Raw genomic sequence first — 23,030 nt, 5'->3', positions numbered from 1 at the left:
AGTTGCATTTTCTACAGACAGAGTGTTTCAAAACTGCTCAATCAAAAGTATGGTTTAACTCTGTTAGCTGAATGCTCAGATCAGAAAGAAGTTTCACAGAATGCTTCTGTGTAGTTTATATTTGAATATATTCCTTTTTCCACTACTACTCTCTTAGCGCTCCAAATGTCCAGTTGCATTTTCTACAGAAAGAGAGTTCAGATCTGCTCAATCAAAAGTATGGTTTAACTCTGTTAGCTGAATGCACAGATCAGAAAGAAGTTTCACCGAATGATTCTGTGTAGTTTATATTTGGAGACATTCATTTTTCCACTATTACCCTCTTAGCGCTCAGAATCTCCACTTGCATTTTCTACAGAAAGAGTGTTTCAGAACGGCTCAATCAAAACGAAGGTTCAACTCTTTTAGTTGAACAAACAGAACAGAAAGAAGTTTCACACAATACTTCTGTGTAGTTTTTATTTGTAGACATTCTTTTTCCCAATATAGGCCTCTTAGCGCTCAGAATGTCCAATTGCAGTTTCTACAGAAAGAGTGTTTCAGAACGGCTCAATCAAAAGTAAGGTTCAACTCTGTTAGTTGAATTCACAGAACAGAAAGGAGTTTCATACAATGCTTCTGTGTAGTTTATATTTGAACATATTCTTTTTTCCACTATTACCCACTTAGCGCTACGAATGTCCAGTTGCATTTTCTACAGACAGAGTGTTTCAAAACTGCTCAATCAAAAGTATGGTTTAACTCTGTTAGCTGAATGCTCAGATCAGAAAGAAGTTTCACAGAATGCTTCTGTGTAGTTTATATTTGAATATATTCCTTTTTCCACTACTACGCTCTTAGCGCTCCAAATGTCCAGTTGCATTTTCTACAGAAAGAGTGTTCAGATCTGCTCAATCAAAAGTATGGTTTAACTCTGTTAGCTGAATGCACAGATCAGAAAGAAGTTTCACCGAATGATTCTGTGTAGTTTATATTTGAAGACATTCCTTTTTCCACTATTACCCTCTTAGCGCTCCGAATCTCCACTTGCATTTTCTACAAAAAGAGTGTTTCATAACTGCTCAATCAAAAATATGTTTTATCTCTGTTAACTGAATTTACAGATCAGAAATAAGTTTCACAGAATGCATCTGTGTAGTTTTTATTTGAAGATATTCTTTTTCCCAATGTAGGCCTCTTAGCGCTTAGCATGTCCAATTGCAGTTTCTACAGAAAGAGTGTTTCAGAACGGCTCAATCAAAAGTAAGGTTCAACTCTGTTAGTTGAATGCACAGAACAGAAAGAATTTTCACAGAATGCTACTGTGTAGTTTATATTTGAATATATTCCTTTTTCCACTATTACCCTCTTAGCGCTCCGAATGTCCACTTGCATTTTCTACAGAAAGAGTGTTCAGAACTGCGCAATCAAAAGTATGGTTTAACTCTGTTAGCTTAATGAACATATCAGAAAGAAGTTTCACAGAATGCTTCTGTGTAGTTTATATTTGAATATATTCCTTTTTCCACTACTACTCTCTTAGCGCTCCAAATGTCCAGTTGCATTTTCTACAGAAAGAGAGTTCAGATCTGCTCAATCAAAAGTATGGTTTAACTCTGTTAGCTGAATGCACAGATCAGAAAGAAGTTTCACCGAATGATTCTGTGTAGTTTATATTTGGAGACATTCATTTTTCCACTATTACCCTCTTAGCGCTCAGAATCTCCACTTGCATTTTCTACAGAAAGAGTGTTTCAGAACGGCTCAATCAAAACGAAGGTTCAACTCTTTTAGTTGAACAAACAGAACAGAAAGAAGTTTCACACAATACTTCTGTGTAGTTTTTATTTGTAGACATTCTTTTTCCCAATATAGGCCTCTTAGCGCTCAGAATGTCCAATTGCAGTTTCTACAGAAAGAGTGTTTCAGAACGGCTCAATCAAAAGTAAGGTTCAACTCTGTTAGTTGAATGCACAGAACAGAAAGAAGTTTCATACAATGCTTCTGTGTAGTTTATATTTGAACATATTCTTTTTTCCACTATTACCCACTTAGCGCTACGAATGTCCAGTTGCATTTTCTACAGACAGAGTGTTTCAAAACTGCTCAATCAAAAGTATGGTTTAACTCTGTTAGCTGAATGCTCAGATCAGAAAGAAGTTTCACAGAATGCTTCTGTGTAGTTTATATTTGAACATATTCTTTTTTCCACTATTACCCACTTAGCGCTACGAATGTCCAGTTGCATTTTCTACAGACAGAGTGTTTCAAAACTGCTCAATCAAAAGTATGGTTTAACTCTGTTAGCTGAATGCTCAGATCAGAAAGAAGTTTCACAGAATGCTTCTGTGTAGTTTATATTTGAATATATTCCTTTTTCCACTACTACGCTCTTAGCGCTCCAAATGTCCAGTTGCATTTTCTACAGAAAGAGTGTTCAGATCTGCTCAATCAAAAGTATGGTTTAACTCTGTTAGCTGAATGCACAGATCAGAAAGAAGTTTCACCGAATGATTCTGTGTAGTTTATATTTGAAGACATTCCTTTTTCCACTATTACCCCCTTAGCGCTCCGAATCTCCACTTGCATTTTCTACAAAAAGAGTGTTTCATAACTGCTCAATCAAAAATATGTTTTATCTCTGTTAACTGAATTTACAGATCAGAAATAAGTTTCACAGAATGCATCTGTGTAGTTTTTATTTGAAGATATTCTTTTTCCCAATGTAGGCCTCTTAGCGCTTAGCATGTCCAATTGCAGTTTCTACAGAAAGAGTGTTTCAGAACGGCTCAATCAAAAGTAAGGTTCAACTCTGTTAGTTGAATGCACAGAACAGAAAGAATTTTCACAGAATGCTACTGTGTAGTTTATATTTGAATATATTCCTTTTTCCACTATTACCCTCTTAGCGCTCCGAATGTCCACTTGCATTTTCTACAGAAAGAGTGTTCAGAACTGCGCAATCAAAAGTATGGTTTAACTCTGTTAGCTTAATGAACATATCAGAAATAAGTTTCACACAATGCTTCTGTGTAGTTTTTATTTGAAGATATTATTTTTCCCAATAGAGGCCTCTTAGCGCTCAGAATGTCCTATTGCAGTTTCTACAGAAAGAGTGTTTCAGAAAGGCTCAATCAAAAGTAAGGTTCAACTCTGTTAGTTGAATGGACAGAACAGAAAGAAGTTTCATACAATGCTTCTGTGTAGTTTATATTTGAACATATTCTTTTTTCCACTATTACCCACTTAGCGCTACGAATGTCCATTTGCATTTTCTACAGACAGAGTGTTTCAAAACTGCTCAATCAAAAGTATGGTTTAACTCTGTTAGCTGAATGCTCAGATCAGAAAGAAGTTTCACAGAATGCTTCTGTGTAGTTTATATTTGAATATATTCCTTTTTCCACTACTACTCTCTTAGCGCTCCAAATATCCAGTTGCATTTTCTACAGAAAGAGAGTTCAGATCTGCTCAATCAAAAGTATGGTTTAACTCTGTTAGCTGAATGCACAGATCAGAAAGAAGTTTCACCGAATGATTCTGTGTAGTTTATATTTGGAGACATTCATTTTTCCACTATTACCCTCTTAGCGCTCAGAATCTCCACTTGCATTTTCTACAGAAAGAGTGTTTCAGAACGGCTCAATCAAAACGAAGGTTCAACTCTTTTAGTTGAACAAACAGAACAGAAAGAAGTTTCACACAATACTTCTGTGTAGTTTTTATTTGTAGACATTCTTTTTCCCAATATAGGCCTCTTAGCGCTCAGAATGTCCAATTGCAGTTTCTACAGAAAGAGTGTTTCAGAACGGCTCAATCAAAAGTAAGGTTCAACTCTGTTAGTTGAATTCACAGAACAGAAAGGAGTTTCATACAATGCTTCTGTGTAGTTTATATTTGAACATATTCTTTTTTCCACTATTACCCACTTAGCGCTACGAATGTCCAGTTGCATTTTCTACAGACAGAGTGTTTCAAAACTGCTCAATCAAAAGTATGGTTTAACTCTGTTAGCTGAATGCTCAGATCAGAAAGAAGTTTCACAGAATGCTTCTGTGTAGTTTATATTTGAATATATTCCTTTTTCCACTACTACGCTCTTAGCGCTCCAAATGTCCAGTTGCATTTTCTACAGAAAGAGTGTTCAGATCTGCTCAATCAAAAGTATGGTTTAACTCTGTTAGCTGAATGCACAGATCAGAAAGAAGTTTCACCGAATGATTCTGTGTAGTTTATATTTGAAGACATTCCTTTTTCCACTATTACCCTCTTAGCGCTCCGAATCTCCACTTGCATTTTCTACAAAAAGAGTGTTTCATAACTGCTCAATCAAAAATATGTTTTATCTCTGTTAACTGAATTTACAGATCAGAAATAAGTTTCACAGAATGCATCTGTGTAGTTTTTATTTGAAGATATTCTTTTTCCCAATGTAGGCCTCTTAGCGCTTAGCATGTCCAATTGCAGTTTCTACAGAAAGAGTGTTTCAGAACGGCTCAATCAAAAGTAAGGTTCAACTCTGTTAGTTGAATGCACAGAACAGAAAGAATTTTCACAGAATGCTACTGTGTAGTTTATATTTGAATATATTCCTTTTTCCACTATTACCCTCTTAGCGCTCCGAATGTCCACTTGCATTTTCTACAGAAAGAGTGTTCAGAACTGCGCAATCAAAAGTATGGTTTAACTCTGTTAGCTTAATGAACATATCAGAAATAAGTTTCACACAATGCTTCTGTGTAGTTTATATTTGAATATATTCCTTTTTCCACTACTACTCTCTTAGCGCTCCAAATGTCCAGTTGCATTTTCTACAGAAAGAGAGTTCAGATCTGCTCAATCAAAAGTATGGTTTAACTCTGTTAGCTGAATGCACAGATCAGAAAGAAGTTTCACCGAATGATTCTGTGTAGTTTATATTTGGAGACATTCATTTTTCCACTATTACCCTCTTAGCGCTCAGAATCTCCACTTGCATTTTCTACAGAAAGAGTGTTTCAGAACGGCTCAATCAAAACGAAGGTTCAACTCTTTTAGTTGAACAAACAGAACAGAAAGAAGTTTCACACAATACTTCTGTGTAGTTTTTATTTGTAGACATTCTTTTTCCCAATATAGGCCTCTTAGCGCTCAGAATGTCCAATTGCAGTTTCTACAGAAAGAGTGTTTCAGAACGGCTCAATCAAAAGTAAGGTTCAACTCTGTTAGTTGAATGCACAGAACAGAAAGAAGTTTCATACAATGCTTCTGTGTAGTTTATATTTGAACATATTCTTTTTTCCACTATTACCCACTTAGCGCTACGAATGTCCAGTTGCATTTTCTACAGACAGAGTGTTTCAAAACTGCTCAATCAAAAGTATGGTTTAACTCTGTTAGCTGAATGCTCAGATCAGAAAGAAGTTTCACAGAATGCTTCTGTGTAGTTTATATTTGAACATATTCTTTTTTCCACTATTACCCACTTAGCGCTACGAATGTCCAGTTGCATTTTCTACAGACAGAGTGTTTCAAAACTGCTCAATCAAAAGTATGGTTTAACTCTGTTAGCTGAATGCTCAGATCAGAAAGAAGTTTCACAGAATGCTTCTGTGTAGTTTATATTTGAATATATTCCTTTTTCCACTACTACGCTCTTAGCGCTCCAAATGTCCAGTTGCATTTTCTACAGAAAGAGTGTTCAGATCTGCTCAATCAAAAGTATGGTTTAACTCTGTTAGCTGAATGCACAGATCAGAAAGAAGTTTCACCGAATGATTCTGTGTAGTTTATATTTGAAGACATTCCTTTTTCCACTATTACCCTCTTAGCGCTCCGAATCTCCACTTGCATTTTCTACAAAAAGAGTGTTTCATAACTGCTCAATCAAAAATATGTTTTATCTCTGTTAACTGAATTTACAGATCAGAAATAAGTTTCACAGAATGCATCTGTGTAGTTTTTATTTGAAGATATTCTTTTTCCCAATGTAGGCCTCTTAGCGCTTAGCATGTCCAATTGCAGTTTCTACAGAAAGAGTGTTTCAGAACGGCTCAATCAAAAGTAAGGTTCAACTCTGTTAGTTGAATGCACAGAACAGAAAGAATTTTCACAGAATGCTACTGTGTAGTTTATATTTGAATATATTCCTTTTTCCACTATTACCCTCTTAGCGCTCCGAATGTCCACTTGCATTTTCTACAGAAAGAGTGTTCAGAACTGCGCAATCAAAAGTATGGTTTAACTCTGTTAGCTTAATGAACATATCAGAAATAAGTTTCACACAATGCTTCTGTGTAGTTTTTATTTGAAGATATTATTTTTCCCAATAGAGGCCTCTTAGCGCTCAGAATGTCCTATTGCAGTTTCTACAGAAAGAGTCTTTCAGAAAGGCTCAATCAAAAGTAAGGTTCAACTCTGTTAGTTGAATGGACAGAACAGAAAGAAGTTTCATACAATGCTTCTGTGTAGTTTATATTTGAACATATTCTTTTTTCCACTATTACCCACTTAGCGCTACGAATGTCCAGTTGCATTTTCTACAGACAGAGTGTTTCAAAACTGCTCAATCAAAAGTATGGTTTAACTCTGTTAGCTGAATGCTCAGATCAGAAAGAAGTTTCACAGAATGCTTCTCTGTAGTTTATATTTGAATATATTCCTTTTTCAACTACTACTCTCTTAGCGCTCCAAATGTCCAGTTGCATTTTCTACAGAAAGAGAGTTCAGATCTGCTCAATCAAAAGTATGGTTTAACTCTGTTAGCTGAATGCACAGATCAGAAAGAAGTTTCACTGAATGATTCTGTGTAGTTTATATTTGGAGACATTCATTTTTCCACTATTACCCTCTTAGCGCTCAGAATCTCCACTTGCATTTTCTACAGAAAGAGTGTTTCAGAACGGCTCAATCAAAACGAAGGTTCAACTCTTTTAGTTGAACAAACAGAACAGAAAGAAGTTTCACACAATACTTCTGTGTAGTTTTTATTTGTAGACATTCTTTTTCCCAATATAGGCCTCTTAGCGCTCAGAATGTCCAATTGCAGTTTCTACAGAAAGAGTGTTTCAGAACGGCTCAATCAAAAGTAAGGTTCAACTCTGTTAGTTGAATGCACAGAACAGAAAGAAGTTTCATACAATGCTTCTGTGTAGTTTATATTTGAACATATTCTTTTTTCCACTATTACCCACTTAGCGCTACGAATGTCCAGTTGCATTTTCTACAGACAGAGTGTTTCAAAACTGCTCAATCAAAAGTATGGTTTAACTCTGTTAGCTGAATGCTCAGATCAGAAAGAAGTTTCACAGAATGCTTCTGTGTAGTTTATATTTGAATATATTCCTTTTTCCACTACTACTCTCTTAGCGCTACAAATGTCCAGTTGCATTTTCTACAGAAAGAGAGTTCAGATCTGCTCAATCAAAAGTATGGTTTAACTCTGTTAGCTGAATGCACAGATCAGAAAGAAGTTTCACAGAATGATTCTGTGTAGTTTATATTTGGAGACATTCCTTTTTCCACTATTACCCTCTTAGCGCTCCGAATCTCCACTTGCATTTTCTACAGAAAGTGTGTTTCAGAACGGCTCAATCAAAACTAAGGTTCAACTCTTTTAGTTGAACAAACAGAACAGAAAGAAGTTTCACACAATTCTTCTGTGTAGTTTTTATTTGTAGACATTCTTTTTCCCAATATAGGCCTCTTAGCGCTCAGAATATCCAATTGCAGTTTCTACAGAAAGAGTGTTTCAGAACGGCTCAATCAAAAGTAAGGTTCAACTCTGTTAGTTGAATGCACAGAACAGAAAGAAGTTTCATACAATGCTTCTGTGTAGTTTATATTTGAACATATTCTTTTTTCCACTATTACCCACTTAGCGCTACGAATGTCCAGTTGCATTTTCTACAGACAGAGTGTTTCAAAACTGCTCAATCAAAAGTATGGTTTAACTCTGTTAGCTGAATGCTCAGATCAGAAAGAAGTTTCACAGAATGCTTCTGTGTAGTTTATATTTGAATATATTCCTTTTTCCACTACTACGCTCTTAGCGCTCCAAATGTCCAGTTGCATTTTCTACAGAAAGAGTGTTCAGATCTGCTCAATCAAAAGTATGGTTTAACTCTGTTAGCTGAATGCACAGATCAGAAAGAAGTTTCACCGAATGATTCTGTGTAGTTTATATTTGAAGACATTCCTTTTTCCACTATTACCCACTTAGCGCTCCGAATCTCCACTTGCATTTTCTACAAAAAGAGTGTTTCATAACTGCTCAATCAAAAATATGTTTTATCTCTGTTAACTGAATTTACAGATCAGAAATAAGTTTCACAGAATGCATCTGTGTAGTTTTTATTTGAAGATATTCTTTTTCCCAATGTAGGCCTCTTAGCGTTTAGCATGTCCAATTGCAGTTTCTACAGAAAGAGTGTTTCAGAACGGCTCAATCAAAAGTAAGGTTCAACTCTGTTAGTTGAATGCACAGAACAGAAAGAATTTTCACAGAATGCTACTGTGTAGTTTATATTTGAATATATTCCTTTTTCCACTATTACCCTCTTAGCGCTCCGAATGTCTACTTGCATTTTCTACAGAAAGAGTGTTCAGAACTGCGCAATCAAAAGTATGGTTTAACTCTGTTAGCTTAATGAACATATCAGAAATAAGTTTCACACAATGCTTCTGTGTAGTTTTTATTTGAAGATATTATTTTTCCCAATAGAGGCCTCTTAGCGCTCAGAATGTCCAATTGCAGTTTCTACAGAAAGAGTGTTTCAGAAAGGCTCAATCAAAAGTAAGGTTCAACTCTGTTAGTTGAATGCACAGAACAGAAAGAAGTTTCATACAATGCTTCTGTGTAGTTTATATTTGAACATATTCTTTTTTCCACTATTACCCACTTAGCGCTACGAATGTCCAGTTGCATTTTCTACAGACAGAGTGTTTCAAAACTGCTCAATCAAAAGTATGGTTTAAATCTGTTCGCTGAATGCTCAGATCAGAAAGAAGTTTCACAGAATGCTTCTGTGTAGTTTATATTTGAATACATTCCTTTTTCCACTACTACTCTCTTAGCGCTCCAAATGTCCAGTTGCATTTTCTACAGAAAGAGAGTTCAGATCTGCTCAATCAAAAGTATGGTTTAACTCTGTTAGCTGAATGCACAGATCAGAAAGAAGTATCACCGAATGATTCTGTGTAGTTCATATTTGGAGACATTCCTTTTTCCACTATTACCCTCTTAGCGCTCCGAATCTCCACTTGCATTTTCTACAGAAAGAGAGTTTCAGAACGGCTCAATCAAAACTAAGGTTCAACTCTTTTAGTTGAACAAACAGAACAGAAAGAAGTTTCACACAATTCTTCTGTGTAGTTTTTATTTGTAGACATTCTTTTTCCCAATATAGGCCTCTTAGCGCTCAGAATGTCCAATTGCATTTTCTACAGAAAGAGTGTTTCAGAACGGCTCAATCAAAAGTAAGGTTCAACTCTGTTAGTTGAATGCACAGAACAGAAAGAAGTTTCATACAATGCTTCTGTGTAGTTTATATTTGAACATATTCTTTTTTCCACTATTACCCACTTAGCGCTACGAATGTCCAGTTGCATTTTCTACAGACAGAGTGTTTCAAAACTGCTCAATCAAAAGTATGGTTTAACTCTGTTAGCTGAATGCTCAGATCAGAAAGAAGTTTCACAGAATGCTTCTGTGTAGTTTATATTTGAATATATTCCTTTTTCCACTACTACGCTCTTAGCGCTCCAAATATCCAGTTGCATTTTCTACAGAAATAGTGTTCAGATCTGCTCAATCAAAAGTATGGTTTAACTCTGTTAGCTGAATGCACAGATCAGAAAGAAGTTTCACCGAATGATTCTGTGTAGTTTATATTTGAAGACATTCCTTTTTCCACTATTACCCTCTTAGCACTCCGAATCTCCACTTGCATTTTCTACAAAGGAGTGTTTCATAACTGATCAATCAAAAATATGTTTTATCTCTGGTAACTGAATTTACAGATCAGAAATAAGTTTCACAGAATGCATCTGTGTAGTTTTTATTTGAAGATATTCTTTTTCTCAATGTAGGCCCCTTAGCGCTTAGCATGTCCAATTGCAGTTTCTACAGAAAGAGTGTTTCAGAACGGCTCAATCAAAAGTAAGGTTCAACTCTGTTAGTTGAATGCACAGAACAGAAAGAATTTTCACAGAATGCTACTGTGTAGTTTATATTTGAATATATTCCTTTTTCCACTATTACCCTCTTAGCGCTCCGAATGTCCACTTGCATTTTCTACAGAAAGAGTGTTCAGAACTGCGCAATCAAAAGTATGGTTTAACTCTGTTAGCTTAATGAACATATCAGAAATAAGTTTCACACAATGCTTCTGTGTAGTTTTTATTTGAAGATATTATTTTTCCCAATAGAGGCCTCTTAGCACTCAGAATGTCCAATTGCAGTTTCTACAGAAAGAGTGTTTCAGAAAGGCTCAATCAAAAGTAAGGTTCAACTCTGTTAGTTGAATGCACAGAACAGAAAGAAGTTTCATACAATGCTTCTGTGTAGTTTATATTTGAACATATTCTTTTTTCCACTATTACCCACTTAGCGCTACGAATGTCCAGTTGCATTTTCTACAGACAGAGTGTTTCAAAACTGCTCAATCAAAAGTATGGTTTAAATCTGTTCGCTGAATGCTCAGATCAGAAAGAAGTTTCACAGAATGCTTCTGTGTAGTTTATATTTGAATACATTCCTTTTTCCACTACTACTCTCTTAGCGCTCCAAATGTCCAGTTGCATTTTCTACAGAAAGAGAGTTCAGATCTGCTCAATCAAAAGTATGGTTTAACTCTGTTAGCTGAATGCACAGATCAGAAAGAAGTTTCACCGAATGATTCTGTGTAGTTCATATTTGGAGACATTCCTTTTTCCACTATTACCCTCTTAGCGCTCCGAATCTCCACTTGCATTTTCTACAGAAAGAGAGTTTCAGAACGGCTCAATCAAAACTAAGGTTCAACTCTTTTAGTTGAACAAACAGAACAGAAAGAAGTTTCACACAATTCTTCTGTGTAGTTTTTATTTGTAGACATTCTTTTTCCCAATATAGGCCTCTTAGCGCTCAGAATGTCCAATTGCATTTTCTACAGAAAGAGTGTTTCAGAACGGCTCAATCAAAAGTAAGGTTCAACTCTGTTAGTTGAATGCACAGAACAGAAAGAAGTTTCATACAATGCTTCTGTGTAGTTTATATTTGAACATATTCTTTTTTCCACTATTACCCACTTAGCGCTACGAATGTCCAGTTGCATTTTCTACAGACAGAGTGTTTCAAAACTGCTCAATCAAAAGTATGGTTTAACTCTGTTAGCTGAATGCTCAGATCAGAAAGAAGTTTCACAGAATGCTTCTGTGTAGTTTATATTTGAATATATTCCTTTTTCCACTACTACGCTCTTAGCGCTCCAAATGTCCAGTTGCATTTTCTACAGAAAGAGTGTTCAGATCTGCTCAATCAAAAGTATGGTTTAACTCTGTTAGCTGAATGCACAGATCAGAAAGAAGTTTCACCGAATGATTCTGTGTAGTTTATATTTGAAGACATTCCTTTTTCCACTATTACCCTCTTAGCGCTCCGAATCTCCACTTGCATTTTCTACAAAAAGAGTGTTTCATAACTGCTCAATCAAAAATATGTTTTATCTCTGTTAACTGAATTTACAGATCAGAAATAAGTTTCACAGAATGCATCTGTGTAGTTTATATTTGAAGATATTCTTTTTCCCAATGTAGGCCTCTTAGCGCTTAGCATGTCCAATTGCAGTTTCTTCAGAAAGAGTGTTTCAGAACGGCTCAATCAAAAGTAAGGTTCAACTCTGTTAGTTGAATGCACAGAACAGAAAGAATTTTCACAGAATGCTACTGTGTAGTTTATATTTGAATATATTCCTTTTTCCACTATTACCCTCTTAGCGCTCCGAATGTCCACTTGCATTTTCTACAGAAAGAGTGTTCAGAACTGCGCAATCAAATGTATGGTTTAACTCTGTTAGCTTAATGAACATATCAGAAATAAGTTTCACACAATGCTTCTGTGTAGTTTTTATTTGAAGATATTATTTTTCCCAATAGAGGCCTCTTAGCGCTCAGAATGTCCAATTGCATTTTCTACAGAAAGAGTGTTTCAGAAAGGCTCAATCAAAAGTAAGGTTCAACTCTGTTAGTTGAATGCACAGAACAGAAAGAAGTTTCATACAATGCTTCTGTGTAGTTTATATTTGAACATATTCTTTTTTCCACTATTACCCACTTAGCGCTACGAATGTCCAGTTGCATTTTCTACAGACAGAGTGTTTCAAATCTGTTCAATCAAAAGTATGGTTTAACTCTGTTAGCTGAATGCTCAGATCAGAAAGAAGTTTCACAGAATGCTTCTGTGTAGTTTATATTTGAATATATTCCTTTTTCCACTACTACTCTCTTAGCGCTCCAAATGTCCAGTTGCATTTTCTACAGAAAGAGTGTTCAGATCTGCTCAATCAAAAGTATGGTTTAACTCTGTTAGCTGAATGCACAGATCAGAAAGAAGTTTCACAGAATGATTCTGTGTAGTTTATATTTGGAGACATTCCTTTTTCCACTATTACCCTCTTAGCGCTCCGAATCTCCACTTGCATTTTCTACAGAAAGTGTGTTTCAGAACGGCTCAATCAAAACTAAGGTTCAACTCTTTTAGTTGAACAAACAGAACAGAAAGAAGTTTCACACAATTCTTCTGTGTAGTTTTTATTTGTAGACATTCTTTTTCCCAATATAGGCCTCTTAGCGCTCAGAATGTCCAATTGCAGTTTCTACAGAAAGAGTGTTTCAGAACGGCTCAATCAAAAGTAAGGTTCAACTCTGTTAGTTGAATGCACAGAACAGAAAGAAGTTTCATACAATGCTTCTGTGTAGTTTATATTTGAACATATTCTTTTTTCCACTATTACCCACTTAGCGCTATGAATGTCCAGTTGCATTTTCTACAGACAGAGTGTTTCAAAACTGCTCAAACAAAAGTATGGTTTAACTCTGTTAGCTGAATGCTCAGATAAGAAAGAAGTTTCACAGAATGCTTCTGTGTAGTTTATATTTGAATATATTCCTTTTTCCACTACTACGCTCTTAGCGCTCCAAATGTCCAGTTGCATTTTCTACAGAAAGAGTGTTCAGATCTGCTCAATCAAAAGTATGGTTTAACTCTGTTAGCTGAATGCACAGATCAGAAAGAAGTTTCACCGAATGATTCTGTGTAGTTTATATTTGAAGACATTCCTTTTTCCACTATTACCCTCTTAGCGCTCCGAATCTCCACTTGCATTTTCTACAAAAAGAGTGTTTCATAACTGCTCAATCAAAAATATGTTTTATCTCTGTTAACTGAATTTACAGATCAGAAATAAGTTTCACAGAATGCATCTGTGTAGTTTTCATTTGAAGATATTCTTTTTCCCAATGTAGGCCTCTTAGCGCTTAGCATGTCCAATTGCAGTTTCTACAGAAAGAGTGTTTCAGAACGGCTCAATCAAAAGTAAGGTTCAACTCTGTTAGTTGAATGCACAGAACAGAAAGAATTTTCACAGAATGCTACTGTGTAGTTTATATTTGAATATATTCCTTTTTCCACTATTACCCTCTTAGCGCTCCGAATGTCCACTTGCATTTTCTACAGAAAGAGTGTTCAGAACTGCGCAATCAAAAGTATGGTTTAACTCTGTTAGCTTAATGAACATATCAGAAATAAGTTTCACACAATGGTTCTGTGTAGTTTTTATTTGAAGATATTTTTTTTCCCAATATAGGCCTCTTAGCGCTCAGAATGTCCAATTGCATTTTCTACAGAAAGAGTGTTTCAGAAAGGCTCAATCAAAAGTAAGGTTCAACTCTGTTAGTTGAATGCACAGAACAGAAAGTAGTTTTATACACTGCTTCTGTGTAGTTTATATTTGAACATATTCTTTTTTCCACAATTACCCACTTAGCGCTACGAATGTCCAGTTGCATTTTCTACAGACAGGGTGTTTCAAAACTGCTCAATCAAAAATATGGTTTAACTCTGTTAGCTGAATTCTCAGATCAGAAAGAAGTTTCACAGAATCCTTCTGTGTAGTTTATATTTGAATATATTCCTTTTTCCACTACTACTCTCTTAGCGCTCCAAATGTCCAGTTGCATTTTCTACAGAAAGAGAGTTCAGATCTGCTCAATCAAAAGTATGGTTTAACTCTGTTAGCTGAATGCACAGATCAGAAAGAAGTTTCACCGAATGATTCTGTGTAGTTTATATTTGGAGACATTCCTTTTTCCACTATTACCCTCTTAGCGCTCCGAATCTCCACTTGCATTTTCTACAGAAAGAGTGTTTCAGAACGGCTCAATCAAAACTAAGGTTCAACTCTTTTAGTTGAACAAACAGAACAGAAAGAAGTTTCACACAATTCTTCTGTGTAGTTTTTATTTGTAGACATTCTTTTTCCCAATATAGGCCTCTTAGCGCTCAGAATGTCCAATTGCAGTTTCTACAGAAAGAGTGTTTCAGAACGGCTCAATCAAAAGTAAGGTTCAACTCTGTTAGTTGAATGCACAGAACAGAAAGAAGTTTCATACAATGCTTCTGTGTAGTTTATATTTGAACATATTCTTTTTTCCACTATTACCCACTTAGCGCTACGAATGTCCAGTTGCATTTTCTACAGACAGAGTGTTTCAAAACTGCTCAATCAAAAGTATGGTTTAACTCTGTTAGCTGAATGCTCAGATCAGAAAGAAGTTTCACAGAATGCTTCTGTGTAGTTTATATTTGAATATATTCCTTTTTCCACTACTACGCTCTTAGCGCTCCAAATGTCGAGTTGCATTTTCTACAGAAAGAATGTTCAGATCTGCTCAATCAAAAGTATGGTTTAACTCTGTTAGCTGAAGGCACAGATCAGAAAGAACTTTCACCGAATGATTCTGTGTAGTTTTTATTTGAAGACATTCCTTTTTCCACTATTACCCTCGTAGCGCTCCGAATCTCCACTTGCATTTTCTACAAAAAGAGTGTTTCATAACTGCTCAATCAAAAATATGTTTTATCTCTGTTAACTGAATTTACAGATCAGAAATAAGTTTCACAGAATGCATCTGTGTAGTTTTTATTTGAAGATATTCTTTTTCTCAATGTAGGCCTCTTAGCGCTTAGCATGTCCAATTGCAGTTTCTACAGAAAGAGTGTTTCAGAATGGCTCAATCAAAAGTAAGGTTCAACTCTGTTAGTTGAATGCACAGAACAGAAAGAATTTTCACAGAATGCTACTGTGTAGTTTATATTTGAATATATTCCTTTTTCCACTATTACCCTCTTAGCGCTCCGAATGTCCACTTGCATTTTCTACAGAAAGAGTGTTCAGAACTGCGCAATCAAAAGTATGGTTTAACTCTGTTAGCTTAATGAACATATCAGAAATAAGTTTCACACAATGCTTCTGTGTAGTTTTTATTTGAAGATATTATTTTTCCCAATATAGGCCTCTTAGCGCTCAGAATGTCCAATTGCAGTTTCTACAGAAAGAGTGTTCCAGAAAGGCTCAATCAAAAGTAAGGTTCAACTCTGTTAGTTGAATGCACAGAACAGAAAGAAGTTTCATACAATGCTTCTGTGTAGTTTATATTTGAACATATTCTTTTTTCCACTATTACCCACTTAGCGCTACGAATGTCCAGTTGCATTTTCTACAGACAGAGTGTTTCAAAACTGCTGAATCAAAAGTATGGTTTAACTCTGTTAGCTGAATGCTCAGATCAGAAAGAAGTTTCACAGAATGCTTCTGTGTAGTTTATATTTGAATATATTCCTTTTTCCACTACTACTCTCTTAGCGCTCCAAATGTCCAGTTGCATTTTCTACAGAAAGAGAGTTCAGATCTGCTCAATCAAAAGTATGGTTTAACACTGTTAGCTGAATGCACAGATCAGAAAGAAGTTTCACCGAATGATTCTGTGTAGTTTATATTTGGAGACATTCCTTTTTCCACTATTAACCTCTTAGCGCTCCGAATCTCCACTTGCATTTTCTACAGAAAGAGTGTTTCAGAACGGCTCAATCAAAACTAAGGTTCAACTCTTTTAGTTGAACAAACAGAACAGAAAGAAGTTTCACACAATTCTTCTGTGTAGTTTTTATTTGTAGACATTCTTTTTCCCAATATAGGCCTCTTAGCGCTCATCATGTCCAATTGCAGTTTCTACAGAAAGAGTGTTTCAGAACGGCTCAATCAAATGTAAGGTTCAACTCTGTTAGTTGAATGCACAGAACAGAAAGTAGTTTCATACAATGCTTCTGTGTAGTTTATATTTGAACATATTCTTTTTTCCACTATTACCCACTTAGCGCTACGAATGTCCAGTTGCATTTTCTACAGACAGAGTGTTTCAAAACTGCTCAATCAAAAGTATGGTTTAATTCTGTTAGCTGAATGCTCAGATCAGAAAAAAGTTTCACAGAATGCTTCTGTGTAGCTTATATTTGAATATATTCCCTTTTCCACTACTACGCTCTTAGCGCTCCAAATGTCCAGTTGCATTTTCTACAGAAAGAGTGTTCAGATCTGCTCAATCAAAAGTATGGTTTAACTCTGTTAGCTGAATGCACAGATCAGAAAGAAGTTTCACCGAATGATTCTGTGTAGTTTATATTTGAAGACATTCCTTTTTCCACTATTACCCTCTTAGCGCTCCGAATCTCCACTTGCATTTTCTACAAAGGAGTGTTTCATAACTGATCAATCAAAAATATATTTTATTTCTGTTAACTGAATTTACAGATCAGAAATAAGTTTCACAGAATGCATCTGTGTAGTTTTTATTTGAAGATATTCTTTTTCTCAATGTAGGCCTCTTAGCGCTTAGCATGTCCAATTGCAGTTTCTACAGAAAGAGTGTTTCAGAACGGCTCAATCAAAAGTAAGGTTCAACTCTGTTAGTTGAATGCACAGAACAGAAAGAATTTTCACAGAATGCTACTGTGTAGTTTATATTTGAATATATTCCTTTTTCCACTATTACCCTCTTAGCGCTCCGAATGTCCACTTGCATTTTCTACAGAAAGAGTGTTCAGAACTGCTCAATCAAAAGTATGGTTTAACTCTGTTAGCTTAATGAACATATCAGAAATAAGTTTCACACAATGCTTCTGTGTAGTTTTTATTTGAAGATATTATTTTTCCCAATATAGGCCTCTTAGCGCTCAGAATGTCCAATTGCAGTTTCCACAGAAAGAGTGTTTCAGAAAGGCTCAATCAAAAGTAAGGTTCAACTCTGTTAGTTGAATGCACAGAACAGAAAGAAGTTTCATACAATGCTTCTGTGTAGTTTGTATTTGAACATATTCTTTTTTCCACTATTACCCACTTAGGGCTACGAATGTCCAGTTGCATTTTCTACAGACAGAGTGTTTCAAAACTGCTCAATCAAAAGTATGGTTTAACTCTGTTAGCTGAATGCTCAGATCAGAAAGAAGTTTCACAGAATGCTTCTGTGTAGTTTATATTTGAATATATTCCTTTTTCCACTACTACTCTCTTAGCGCTCCAAATGTCCAGTTGCATTTTCTACAGAAAGAGAGTTCAGATCTGCTCAATCAAAAGTATGGTTTAACACTGTTAGCTGAATGCACAGATCAGAAAGAAGTTTCACCGAATGATTCTGTGTAGCTTATATTTGGAGACATTCCTTTTTCCATTATTACCCTCTTAGCGCTCCGAATCTCCACTTGCATTTTCTACAGAAAGAGTGTTTCAGAACGGAACAATCAAAACTAAGGTTCAAATCTTTTAGTTGAACAAACAGAACAGAAAGAAGTTTCACACAATTCTTCTGTGTAGTTTTTATTTGTAGACATTCTTTTTCCCAATATAGGCCTCTTAGCGCTCAGAATGTCCAATTGCAGTTTCTACAGAAAGAGTGTTTCAGAACGGCTCAATCAAAAGTAAGGTTCAACTCTTATAGTTGAATGCACAGAACAGAAAGTAGTTTCATACAATGCTTCTGTGTAGTTTATATTTGAACATATTCTTTTTTCCACTATTACCCACTTAGCGCTAAGAATGTCCAGTTGCATTTTCTACAGACAGAGTGTTTCAAAACTGCTCAATCAAAAGTATCGTTTAACTCTGTTAGCTGAATGCTCAGATCAGAAAAAAGTTTCACAGAATGCTTCTGTGTAGTTTATATTTGAATATATTCCTTTTTCCACTACTACGCTCTTAGAGCTCCAAATGTCCAGTTGCATTTTCTACAGAAAGAGTGTTCAGATCTGCTCAATCAAAAGTATGGTTTAACTCTGTTAGCTGAATGCACAGATCAGAAAGAAGTTCCACCGAATGATTCTGTGTAGTTTATATTTGAAGACATTCCTTTTTCCACTATTACCATCTTAGCGCTCCGAATCTCCACTTGCATTTTCTACAAAAAGAGTGTTTCATAACTGCTCAATCAAAAATATGTTTTATCTCTGTTAACTGAATTTACAGATCAGAAATAAGTTTCACAGAATGCATCTGTGTAGTTTTTATTTGAAGATAATCTTTTTCCCAATGTAGGCCTCTTAGCGCTTAGCATGTCCAATTGCAGTTTCTACAGAAAGAGTGTTTCAGAACGGCTCAATCAAAAGTAAGGTTCAACTCTGTTAGTTGAATGCACAGAACAGAAAGAATTTTCACAGAATGCTACTGTGTAGTTTATATTTGAATATATTCCTTTTTCCACTATTACCCTCTTAGCGCTCCGAATGTCCACTTGCATTTTCTACAGAAAGAGTGTTCAGAACTGCGCAATCAAAAGTATGGTTTAACTCTGTTAGCTTAATGAACATATCAAAAATAAGTTTCACAAAATGCTTCTGTGTAGTTTTTATTTGAAGATATTATTTTTCCCAATATAGGCCTCTTAGCGCTCAGAATGTCCAATTGCAGTTTCTACAGAAAGAGTGTTTCAGAAAGGCTCAATCAAAAGTAAGGTTCAACTCTGTTAGTTGAATGCACAGAACAGAAAGAAGTTTCATACAATGCTTCTGTGTAGTTTATATTTGAACATATTCTTTTTTCCACTATTACCCACTTAGCGCTACGAATGTCCAGTTGCATTTTCTACAGACAGAGTGTTTCAAAACTGCTCAATCAAAAGTATGGTTTAACTCTGTTAGCTGAATGCTCAGATCAGAAAGAAGTTTCACAGAATGCTTCTGTGTAGTATATATTTGAATATATTCCTTTTTCCACTACTACTCTCTTAGCGCTCCAAATGTCCAGTTGCATTTTCTACAGAAAGAGAGTTCAGATCTGCTCAATCAAAAGTATGGTTTAACTCTGTTAGCTGAATGCACAGATCAGAAAAAAGTTTCACAGAATGATTCTGTGTAGTTTATATTTGGAGACATTCCTTTTTCCACTATTACCCTCTTAGCGCTCCGAATCTCCACTTGCATTTTCTACAGAAAGTGTGTTTCAGAACGGCTCAATCAAAACTAAGGTTCAACTCTTTTAGTTGAACAAACAGAACAGAAAGAAGTTTCACACAATTCTTCTGTGTAGTTTTTATTTGTAGACATTTTTTTCCCAATATAGGCCTCTTAGCGCTCAGAATGTCCAATTGCAGTTTCTACAGAAAGAGTGTTTCAGAACGGCTCAATCAAAAGTAAGGTTCAACTCTGTTAGTTGAATGCACAGAACAGAAAGAAGTTTCATACAATGCTTCTGTGTAGTTTATATTTGAACATATTCTTTTTTCCACTATTACCCACTTAGCGCTACGAATGTCCAGTTGCATTTTCTACAGACAGAGTGTTTCAAAACTGCTCAACCAAAAGTATGGTTTAACTCTGTTAGCTGAATGCTCAGATCAGAAAGAAGTTTCACAGAATGCTTCTGTGTAGTTTATATTTGAATATATTCCTTTTTCCACTACTACGCTCTTAGCGCTCCAAATGTCCAGTTGCATTTTCTACAGAAAGAGTGTTCAGATCTGCTCAATCATAAGTATGGTTTAACTCTGTTAGCTGAATGCACAGATCAGAAGGAAGTTTCACCGAATGATTCTGTGTAGTTTATATTTGAAGACATTCCTTTTTCCACTATTACCCTCTTAGCGCTCCGAATCTCCACTTGCATTTTCTACAAAAAGAATGTTTCATAACTGCTCAATCAAAAATATGTTTTATCTCTGTTAACTGAATTTACAGATCAGAAATAAGTTTCACAGAATGCATCTGTGTAGTTTTTATTTGAAGATATTCTTTTTCCCAATGTAGGCCTCTTAGCGCTTAGCATGTCCAATTGCAGTTTCTACAGAAAGAGTGTTTCAGAACGGCTCAATCAAAAGTAAGGTTCAATTCTGTTAGTTGAATGCACAGAACAGAAAGAATTTTCACAGAATGCTACTGTGTAGTTTATATTTGAATATATTCCTTTTTCCACTATTACCCTCTTAGCGCTCCGAATGTCCACTTGCATTTTCTACAGAAAGAGTGTTCAGAACTGCGCAATCAAAAGTATGGTTTAACTCTGTTAGCTTAATGAACATATCAGAAATAAGTTTCACACAATGCTTCTGTGTAGTTTTTATTTGAAGATATTATTTTTCCCAATAGAGGCCTCTTAGTGCTCAGAATGTCCTATTGCAGTTTCTACAGAAAGAGTGTTTCAGAAAGGCTCAATCAAAAGTAAGGTTCAACTCCGTTAGTTGAATGGACAGAACAGAAAGAAGTTTCATACAATGCTTCTGTGTAGTTTATATTTGAACATATTCTTTTTTCCACTATTACCCACTTAGCGCTACGAATGTCCAGTTGCATTTTCTACAGACAGAGTGTTTCAAAACTGCTCAATCAAAAGTATGGTTTAACTCTGTTAGCTGAATGCTCAGATCAGAAAGAAGTTTCACAGAATGCTTCTGTGTAGTTTATATTTGAATATATTCCTTTTTCCACTACTACTCTCTTAGCGCTCCAAATGTCCAGTTGCATTTTCTACAGAAAGAGAGTTCAGATCTGCTCAATCAAAAGTATGGTTTAACTCTGTTAGCTGAATGAACAGATCAGAAAGAAGTTTCACCGAATGATTCTGTGTAGTTTATATTTGGAGACATTCATTTTTCCACTATTACCCACTTAGCGCTCAGAATCTCCACTTGCATTTTCTACAGAAAGAGTGTTTCAGAACGGCTCAATCAAAACGAAGGTTCAACTCTTTTAGTTGAACAAACAGAACAGAAAGAAGTTTCACACAATACTTCTGTGTAGTTTTTATTTGTAGACATTCTTTTTCCCAATATAGGCCTCTTAGCGCTCAGAATGTCCAATTGCAGTTTCTACAGAAAGAGTGTTTCAGAACGGCTCAATCAAAAGTAAGGTTCAACTCTGTTAGTTGAATGCACAGAACAGAAAGAAGTTTCATACAATGCTTCTGTGTAGTTTATATTTGAACATATTCTTTTTTCCACTATTACCCACTTAGCGCTACGAATGTCCAGTTGCATTTTCTACAGACAGAGTGTTTCAAAACTGCTCAATCAAAAGTATGGTTTAACTCTGTTAGCTGAATGCTTAGATCAGAAAGAAGTTTCACAGAATGCTTCTGTGTAGTTTATATTTGAACATATTCTTTTTTCCACTATTACCCACTTAGCGCTACGAATGTCCAGTTGCATTTTCTACAGACAGAGTGTTTCAAAACTGCTCAATCAAAAGTATGGTTTAACTCTGTTAGCTGAATGCTCAGATCAGAAAGAAGTTTCACAGAATGCTTCTGTGTAGTTTATATTTGAATATATTCCTTTTTCCACTACTACTCTCTTAGCGCTCCAAATGTCCAGTTGCATTTTCTACAGAAAGAGAGTTCAGATCTGCTCAATCAAAAGTATGGTTTAACTCTGTTAGCTGAATGCACAGATCAGAAAGAAGTTTCACAGAATGATTCTGTGTAGTTTATATTTGGAGACATTCCTTTTTCCACTATTACCCTCTTAGCGCTCCGAATCTCCACTTGCATTTTCTACAGAAAGTGTGTTTCAGAACGGCTCAATCAAAACTAAGGTTCAACTCTTTTAGTTGAACAAACAGAACAGAAAGAAGTTTCACACAATTCTTCTGTGTAGTTTTTATTTGTAGACATTCTTTTTCCCAATATAGGCCTCTTAGCGCTCAGAATGTCCAATTGCAGTTTCTACAGAAAGAGTGTTTCAGAACGGCTCAATCAAAAGTAAGGTTCAACTCTGTTAGTTGAATGCACAGAACAGAAAGAAGTTTCATACAATGCTTCTGTGTAGTTTATATTTGAACATATTCTTTTTTCCACTATTACCCACTTAGCGCTACGAATGTCCAGTTGCATTTTCTACAGACAGAGTGTTTCAAAACTGCTCAATCAAAAGTATGGTTTAACTCTGTTAGCTGAATGCTCAGATCAGAAAGAAGTTTCACAGAATGCTTCTGTGTAGTTTATATTTGAATATATTCCTTTTTCCACTAATACTCTCTTAGCGCTCCAAATGTCCAGTTGCATTTTCAACAGAAAGAGTGTTCAGATCTGCTCAATCAAAAGTATGGTTTAACTCTGTTAGCTGAATGCACAGATCAGAAAGAAGTTTCACCGAATGATTCTGTGTAGTTTATATTTGAAGACATTCCTTTTTCCACTATTACCCTCTTAGCGCTCCGAATCTCCACTTGCATTTTCTACAAAAAGAGTGTTTCATAACTGCTCAATGAAAAATATGTTTTATCTCTGTTAACTGAATTTACAGATCAGAAATAAGTTGCACAGAATGCATCTGTGTAGTTTTTATTTGAAGATATTCTTTTTCCCAATGTAGGCCTCTTAGCGCTTAGCATGTCCAATTGCAGTTTCTACAGAAAGAGTGTTTCAGAACGGCTCAATCAAAAGTAAGGTTCAACTCTGTTAGTTGAATGCACAGAAAAGAAAGAATTTTCACAGAATGCTACTGTGTAGTTTATATTTGAATATATCCCTTTTTCCACTATTACCCTCTTAGCG

The sequence above is a fragment of the Symphalangus syndactylus genome, chromosome 23 (assembly GCF_028878055.3).
Source record: "Symphalangus syndactylus isolate Jambi chromosome 23, NHGRI_mSymSyn1-v2.1_pri, whole genome shotgun sequence".
Lineage (NCBI taxonomy): Eukaryota > Metazoa > Chordata > Mammalia > Primates > Hylobatidae > Symphalangus > Symphalangus syndactylus.
Note: the sequence above shows the minus strand (reverse complement) of the source record.